Source organism: Rana temporaria, chromosome 6, assembly GCF_905171775.1.
Source record: "Rana temporaria chromosome 6, aRanTem1.1, whole genome shotgun sequence".
NCBI lineage: Eukaryota > Metazoa > Chordata > Amphibia > Anura > Ranidae > Rana > Rana temporaria.
In genome coordinates, this window is record NC_053494.1 from 67,780,320 (window position 1) to 67,789,118 (window position 8,799).

The following is an 8,799-nucleotide window of genomic DNA, read 5'->3' on the forward strand; positions in this document are numbered from 1 at the left end:
GCTCATAAATTCACTCGCCAAATGCGAGCAGGCGAGTGCAAATTTTGAGGGCTGTTCTATGTAGTATAAAAAGCTGTGTTAATTGCTGCGATAATGAGATAGAAACTTTAGGTAGAACCTCCATAGCCTCCTTCCATTCCTCCTCACTAAGATCTACCAGGTCTTTTTGCCAATGTACAAAGCTATTCCCCTGCACATCTGCCCTCTCCACATTTAGGAGCATCAAGTAGAGATCCCCTATTAATCCTCGTTTTATAGATCGTGATGAAGTTGCCTTCATCAATATCTCTGATGGTTTTTGTTGTAATGGAGCTGAAATGGTTAACAACCAGCTATTCACACAGAATTCAGATTGGTTGATCATTTTTTGACGTTGCGAAAACTTGGAATTCGTTAGAAAATTAATAAAGAAAATAAATTTAACCAAAAAGTATTCCGAAACATGAAACAAGATTAGTAACATAAAAAATATATCCAAAACAAAAAAAATGTTGCTGTTCTGCACATATCTACTCTGCTCCACTGTCATCCTTTACACTGCTTATGTCAACTTTGATTCCGAACTGAGCATCTCTGCAGAAAAAAAAAAACATGTACAAGTTTCACCAATGTTCTGTGAGATTTTGATCTGAAATATACTTTAGGAGTTCCCTGAGGTCTAAAACTTTTTCCAATGGTTCCTCCGAGGTAAAATGGTTCAGAAATCCTGCTATAAATATATGTGGCAAAGTCTAAAATAGACCTTAGTGTGCATCACATATTGGGGAATTAGTTCAAATGACCGCACCTTATCTATGAGACTTCACAAGGGCTAAACTAGAAGTGATGGTGATTTATTACAAATATTTTGTTTATTGCTAAATAAAGACATTCAAGTTTAAAAAGATATCCTAATAAGTTTGTTGATTCAATTTCTACATTTCATGCACAAACATACTCGGGCCATCATAAATTGGTGTCGGTGCAGAGCCGCTGCTTTGTGCCAAAATGCAAAAAGTGTGATTTTGTGTTTTAATTTAAACTTAAAATGGACCTTCGTCCTAAACCTCTAATGTGCTTATGACCTGCTTTTTTCCCCTCCCTCACATATGCAGCCATGTCCCTCTAGCCATGTCCCTCACATATGCAGCCATGTCCCTCCAGCCATTTCCCCCATACCTTTGCCGCCGAAAGCCGCCGCATGGAGAAAATCACAGCATTCATTTGAATAGCTGTTTTGCCTGCGCGTATAGACACTCCCCCTTGCTCGGCATTGGACAGATCACGATCACCCATCCAATCCCGAGCAAGGGGGAGTGTCTATACGCGCGGGAACACTACAGCTATTCAAATGAAAGTTGTGATGTTCCCGCGCGCCGTTTAACCAATGCGTCGCGATGCGGCGGCAGCGGCGGGGGGGAAAAAGTATTCTATTTAGGTTTCGGGGGTATTTGCGCGAGTACGAGTACTCCCGCAAATACTCGGTATCGGTCCCGATACCGATACTGGTATCGGTATCTGGACAACCCTAGTACAAATCATTAGTAAAACCTCACCTGGAATATGTAGTTCAGTTCACAAAAAGGAAATTGGAGAACTGGAAAAAGTGCAGTAAAGCACAACCAAAACTGACAAGAGGCAGCTATGTGGAATGATTAGCTGAACTGATTAAGTGGGATATGATCACCATGTATAAATACAAAAGAGGGGCATATAGTGAATATGGTGTTGCTATTCACTCTCAAGTCATTACAGAGGACAATGGGGCACTCTTTACATGTGGTGAAAAGGCGATATAACTTCCACATATGGAAAAGCTTCTTGGCACTCCAAAGGCAGGATAGTGCCTCCAGAGGCCAAGGATGGGCTAGTATTTTACCCCAGGACTGAGTCCATGGCTAAAATAGGGGGAACTAAGAAAGGATTTTGGGCTCTGGTCACTTTTGTCTTGTTAGTATTATTGCTGAACGGTTAAGGAAGTGAGGGGTAGGGGGCCCCAGATACAGACTCTTCAGATCCAAATCAATGTCAAATGGGGGCACATGTGAGCAGCAGCCTAGGATGGATTCACTGTAGGACTGCTCTGCACTCACCGGGTATCCATTGCCATCAATTACCAGGGTGATTCGCTCCTGTCACTTATTTTATCTACCACAGCCTTCTCCACTAGCTACTTCTCAAATGAGTCCGCCATCTGGACATAAGCACCAAGACTATACCTCCATCTCCTCATTATGCTACACATCAGATAAGATGTCACTCCATCTCAATAAGACTGCTTCAGCGAAAATGTCAAGTCCTCACAGTTCTCCTCCTGACCCTCTTGTGGATTCAGATTTAGCTAATCAAAACCTTATGCAAGTGAGAGACATCATTTGAGAAGAATTGGCGGCTACATCACATACTATCATGACTGAACTGTGTCATGACATCCGGGAAACTGGTCATCACACTGAAATCCTTGAAAACGCACAGATGATATTACTGTAGTGCTTAATAGTCCTGAGAAAACAGAGCACATAGAGCTTTTGGCCCATGGAAATGTAATGGTCAACCACACGACATTGTTAAACTTCCCTACTTTCGCACTCAAGAACTCCTCCTTCACGCTGCTCGAGAATCTTTGTCCTTCCAAGATCTTCCATATAGCCTTTATGCTGACTTAGCATATTCGACTATCCAAAAAAGGCAAGCTCTCATTATTCTCCAGAATGCAAAACTTTTATATTATTGGGGCTTGGGAGAACCTCAAGCTTTACTTTTCTCATGGAAACACCCTATTTCAAATTCGCACTTCAGAAGAGGTTTATTACTGCTTTCAGCTACTACATTTACCACTTCCTATGATGTCTAACTCAACATCCTCATTCCAGACATCTTCAGGGAACACTACTTTCCTTCAAGCTTGAGGAATACCTGATGACAACACCCTTTCCTGCAAACAGGTTTACAAGAATGCCTTGGATCGTCTTAATTCACAGATTTAACGACTAACTTATCTTTATTTATTTTTTTCCCCTCCCCACTCCTCTCTTCCTTTTTTTTTTTTTTTTTTTTCCTTCTCCTACCCCTTCCATAATTTTATATACACTTTCATCGTATACACTTCAAGTTAGTATATAGGATATATATAATATAATTAAATACAAGATATCATAATAGTAATGAGACATATAAGGTATGACCATACTTTATAAACTAACATGGTAAACCTCCACTCAAAATATATGTTTGATTTAACATTTGATCAATGCCTTATATCTCTTATATCTCTTTAGTCAGTCATCTAATGTCGATCTTATATCGCCTTGACATTTATATTGCTTTTTTTAAATACCTATTCATAAATCCCTGTTTGACAATATATGTTTACTAGTTTACTTACTTTTCTACAAATATATTTTATAAATATATATTTGAGATTTCCCATCGTAATTGTAATGTTAATTATTTGTTATTATATCCATTAGTAGGGATGAGCCGAATGAGCCCCCCCCCCCCCCCTGTTCAGTTTGCATCAGAACTTGTGAACAGGCAAAAAATGTGTGCGAACATGCGAACACTGTTAAAGTCTATGGGACACAATCGGTGCTCATTTCAAAGGCTTATATGCATGTTATTGCAAGAAAAAATGTTTGGCGACCTTGGTGCCGTAGTGGACATGTATTAATGCATAGGATGCATTAAGGTGAAAAAACACAAGGGTTTACAACCACTTTAATCCCTCAAAAAACAATGGGCCAGATTCAGGTACAGCTGGCGTATCTGTGCGGCGGCGTAACGTATCCGATTTACGTTACGTCGCCGTAAGTTTTTCAGGCAAGTGCTTTATTCACAAAGCACTTACCTGTAAAGTTGCGGCGGCGTATCGTAAATCACCCGGCGGAATTCAAATTCGGAAGGTAGGGGGCGTGTATTATTTAAATGAAACGCGTCCCCGCGCCGAACGAACTGCGCATGCGCCGTCCCTAAAATATCCCAGTGTGCATTGCTCCAAATGACGTCGCAAGGACGTCATTGGTTTCGACGTGAACGTAAATGACGTCCAGCCCCATTCACGGACGACTTACACAAACGACGTAACTTTTTAAAATTTCAACGTGGGAACGACGGCCATACTTAACATTGGCTGCGCCTCATATAGCAGGGGCAACTATACGCCGGGAAAAGCCTAACGCAAACGTCGTAATTTTACTGCGTCGGCCCCGCGTACGTTCGTGAATTCGCGTATCTAGCTAATTTGCATACTCGACGCAGAAATCGACAGAAGCGCCACCTAATGGGGAATAAAAATTGCAGTTTATATCCGACGGCGTAAGAGACTTACGCCTGTCGGATCTAAAGGATATCTATGCGTAACTGATTCTAAGAATCAGTCGCATAGATACGACGGGCCAGATTAGGACTTACGACGGCGTACATGGCGCTGCGCCGTCATAAGTCCTTTCTGAATCTGGCCCAATTGCTCTAAACTTGATAAAACCAGGATGAAAATATGATATAAAGCGGAAGATGACAGGGTTTATAGGAATGTTGTCCTTTCTTTTTTTTTTTGCATACTATATTGTAATATTTTTGTACTACCGTGTTTCCCCGAAAATAAGCCCGGGTCTTATATTAATTATGCCAACAAAAGACACAGTAGGGCTTATTTTCGGGGTAGGTCTTACCATGTAATCTGCTGTCTTCTCTCCCCCTCTCCCTCCCTGCCTGTCAGGAATCCCCAGTGAGAACTGAGTTAAAATGCTTGTAAAATCCTACAATCCACTCTATTACAGTAGTATATAATGTACAATGTGCGTGTTCAGGTAATATAATTGTGCCAAATACCTTTGTTATAGTGCCATTCTGCTCTTCTGTGACCCGCCGGAGCTCTCTTCCCCATAATTATATTAAAGAAACGCACACATTGTACATTATATACTACTGTAATAGAGTGGGTTGTAGGATTTTACAAGCATTTTTAACTAGGTCTTATTTTCAGGGTAGGTCTTATTTTTGGGGAAACAGGGTATATGCACTTGTAACATGTTAACCTTTATATTTGATAAAATAAAGAATTCAGAATTTGTTCACACAACAATACATTTTCTACTGACTCTGCTGAACAATTCTTTCACCAAACTAAGCTACCTGTTCTACCTTCAAAATATAAAAAGAACACTTGATTCTGATTAGGGTTGTCCCGATACCACTTTTTTAGGACCGAGTACAAGTACCGATACTTTATTTCATGTACTCACCGATACCGATACTTTTTTTAAATGCAGCCATGTGTCCCCAAATGCAGCCTTGTGTCCCTAAATGCAGCCTTGTGTCCCTAAATGCAGCCTTGTCCCTAGATGCTGCCACGTCCCTAGATGCTGCCACGTCCCTAGATGCTGCCACGTCCCTAGATGCTGCCACGTCCCTAATGCAGCCACGTCCCTAATGCAGCCTTGTGTCCCCTAAGAGAAAACCAAGTCCCCCCCCCGCCGCCACTGCCGACATCTAGTTGATTAGCGCTGGGGGAACACAACAGCTTTCATTTGAATAGCTGTGTGTTCCCCACCGTGCCTCGTCATGTATAGACACTCCCCCTTGCCCGGGCACTTTGATAGACAGATCACCCGTCCAATCCTGGGACGGGTGATATGTCTATCGATGTTTCTGGGCAAGGGGGAGTGTCTATACATGAGGCGCGGCGGGGAACACACAGCTATTCAAATGAAAGCTGTTGTGTTCCTCCCAGCGCTGATCAACTAGATGTCGGCAGCGGAGGGGGGGGGACTTTGCTTTGTCTTAGGGACTAGGCGGCAGCAGCTCTCCTCTCTTCCATACGAGGACTGCTTTGCTCCGCTCTCTGCCCCCTCTCCACCCCCTCTCCACTAGCTCTCGGGGGGGGGGAAGTATCGGGTCAGGCATCGGGAGCATTTGCGCGAGTACAAGTACTCGTGCAAATGCTCAGTATCGGTCCCGATACTAGTATCGGTATCGGGACAATTCTACTGATTGCTATAGGTTCCAAGTCTAATGCTGCGTACACACGACAGTTTTTCATGACGTGAAAAATGCAATTTTTTTTAAATGTCATTAAAAACGAATGCTCCAGAGCATTTTACTCGATGTGAAAAATGGGCATTAAAAATTTAGAACATGCTCTAAAGTTTCGCGTCGTTTTTCACATCGTAAAAAATGGTCGTGTATAGGCTTTAACGACGGGAAAAAAACATGCATGCTCAGAAGCAAGTTATGAGACGGAGCACTCGTTCTGGTAAAACTAGCGTTTGTAATGGAGATAAGCACATTCGTCACGCTGTAACAGACTGAAAGGCACGAAGACTGAAAAGCACGAATCGTCTCTCACCAAACTTTTACCAACACAAAATCGGCAAAACCAGCCAACAGGGTGGCGCCATCTAAATGGAACTTCCCCTTTATAGTACGTGTTGTACGTCACCGTGCTTTGCTCAAGCATTTTTTACACGATCGTGTGTATGCAAGGCAGGCTTGACAAGAATCGCATCGAGAAAAACTTCGTTTTTTCTAGGACATTAAAAACGGTCGTGTGTACGCAGCATAATATAAAGAGAATAAAGAGGATAGTAGATAAAGGGCAACCCTGCCTAGTGCCTCGAAGAATTGAAAAGGGTGTAGATGAAAAAACAGCGTTTTTGATTAAAGCAATGGGATTAGCATATAGGACAATTATCCAAGTTAGAAAATTATCTCCAAATCCCCATTTATGAAGTACAAAAAATTAATATGGCCAGGTCAAGGAGTCAAATGCTTTACATATGTCGAATGATAGAAGCAGAGGCAGGAGATCTAGTTTTTGTAAAATGTAAAAATTGTAGAGCTCTATGAATATTGTCACTGGCTTGTCTTTTTGGTACAAAACCTATTTGGTCCTTGTGGATAAGTACACCTAGGTAGGTATTGATTCTATTAGCTAATATTTTGGCAAAAATTTGGATGTAATTATTTTAAAGTGAAATGAGGCAATAATTAGACCAAAACTTAATGAGGTTTGGTGAGTATAATAATCAAAGCTCTTAAATTTTCTGGGGAGAAAGTATGACCTTGACATAGGAAATTGAAGGATAGAAGTGAGGTACAATAATATCAGAAAATGTCTTATAAAATAATGATGTATAACCATCAGGACCAGGCCTCATATTATTTAAGAGAATGTATGGTAGTTGTGATTTCTTGCAACGTACGTAATATCAGAATTAGGGTTGTCCCGATACCGATACTAGTATCGGGACCGATACAGAGCATTTGCGCGAGTACTTGTACTCGCGCAAATGCTCCCGATGCTTCCCCGATACTTTTTTTTTTAATGTGGCCGGAGAGGAGTCAGTGTCTGGGGAAGGCAGGAGAGGACGGGGAGTGCAGGCGGAGTTTGGCTGTAGAGGGGGGTGTCGGGCCGGTGCTTCTGCGACTGATGAGAACAGTGTGCGGCATGGCTGTGACAGGGAGGCAGGGACACACAGGCTTAAGCCTGGCTTTGCGGGGGGAGGGGGGGTCCGCCGTCACACCCGGGACCCAGCCGCGGCTCAGACAAATCTCGGCTGTGACTGTCACACAGCCGAGCCGACCGCAGCTGCCTCCCCCTCCTCTGTGTATACTACAAGTGCTGTGAACTGTGCACAGCACTTGTAGTATACACAGAGGAGGGGGAGGGGGAGGCAGCTGCGGTCTGCTCGGCTGTGAGACAGTCACAGCCGAGATTCGTCAGAGCCACGGACCCCCCCCGCAAAGCCAGGCTTCAGCCTGTGTGTCACTGCCTCCCTGTCACAGCCATGCCGCCCGCTGGTCATCTTAACAGCCTACAGCATTACGGGTGTGAAGTGGGGGGGATCTGTAGCTGTAGGAGGGGGGTGTGTCTTTTTTGTAGGGGGGGATCTGTATTGTAGGGGGGTCTATATTGTAAGGGGGAGGTCTGTATTGTAGGGGGGTCTGCACTGTAGGGTCTGTGTAACATGTCAGCGGCTGAACGTCCCTACACTCATCTTGGTACACCCTGCACTCAGCTGCAGTAAGCAGCAGCAGACATCTTGTTACACCCAGCCTGAGCTATATGGGCTGGGTGAAACAAGATGTCTGCTGCTGCTTGCTGCAGCGGAGTGCAGGGTGTACCAAGATGGGCGTTGCAGCATTTATTTTTATTTTTATAAATTCAGTGTAATTTTTTGCAGCATTTCAGTGCCAGCCACCTGTCAGTGCAATCAGTGCCCACAAGTGCCACCTATCAGTGCCAGCCACCTATAAGTGCCCATCAGCGCCAGTCACCAGTCAGTGCCCATAAGTGCCGCCTATCAGTGCCACCTATCAGTCCCCATCTGTCAAACTGCCACATGACATTGAAAAAAAAGTATCGGTATTCGGTATCGGCGAGTACGTGGAAAAAAGTATCGGTACTTGTACTCGGTCTCAAAAAAGTGGTATCGGGACAAGCCTAATGGAGACCTTAGGGTGAGCAGACTCAGCCTGGTCTAGTGTTAAACCATGAGTGTACTGCATCAATAAGGAGAGCAGTGTTATCCTTAAGCTTTGATGAGATTTTAGCAGAGTGGATCTTCCTTGTCTAAGAAAATATGCGGTAGTGCTGGAAGATTGAGGCAATCTAGTATGATAGACTTGCTCCAAATGGAGGCCTGTAAAAGGTACCAAATTTAAATATACAGATGCTTCTGCTTATTGACGCATCATTTAAAGTGTTGCAACACAAACTCCGCCATAGCCACACAAGAGGGAGCACCAGCATACTGGGACCAAAGAGGGTGCACATTACAGTGGCGGATGCCTTTCTCATGTAGGATGACTTTCTCATGT

General features: G+C 43.4%; 1 protein-coding gene across 3 annotated transcripts in view; it reads right to left on the reverse strand.

Annotated features, from left to right (window-relative positions):
* BMERB1 (bMERB domain containing 1) overlaps nt 1–8,799 on the reverse strand; it is a 449,511-nt gene that overhangs the window by 36,424 nt on the left and 404,288 nt on the right. The window lies entirely within an intron of this gene.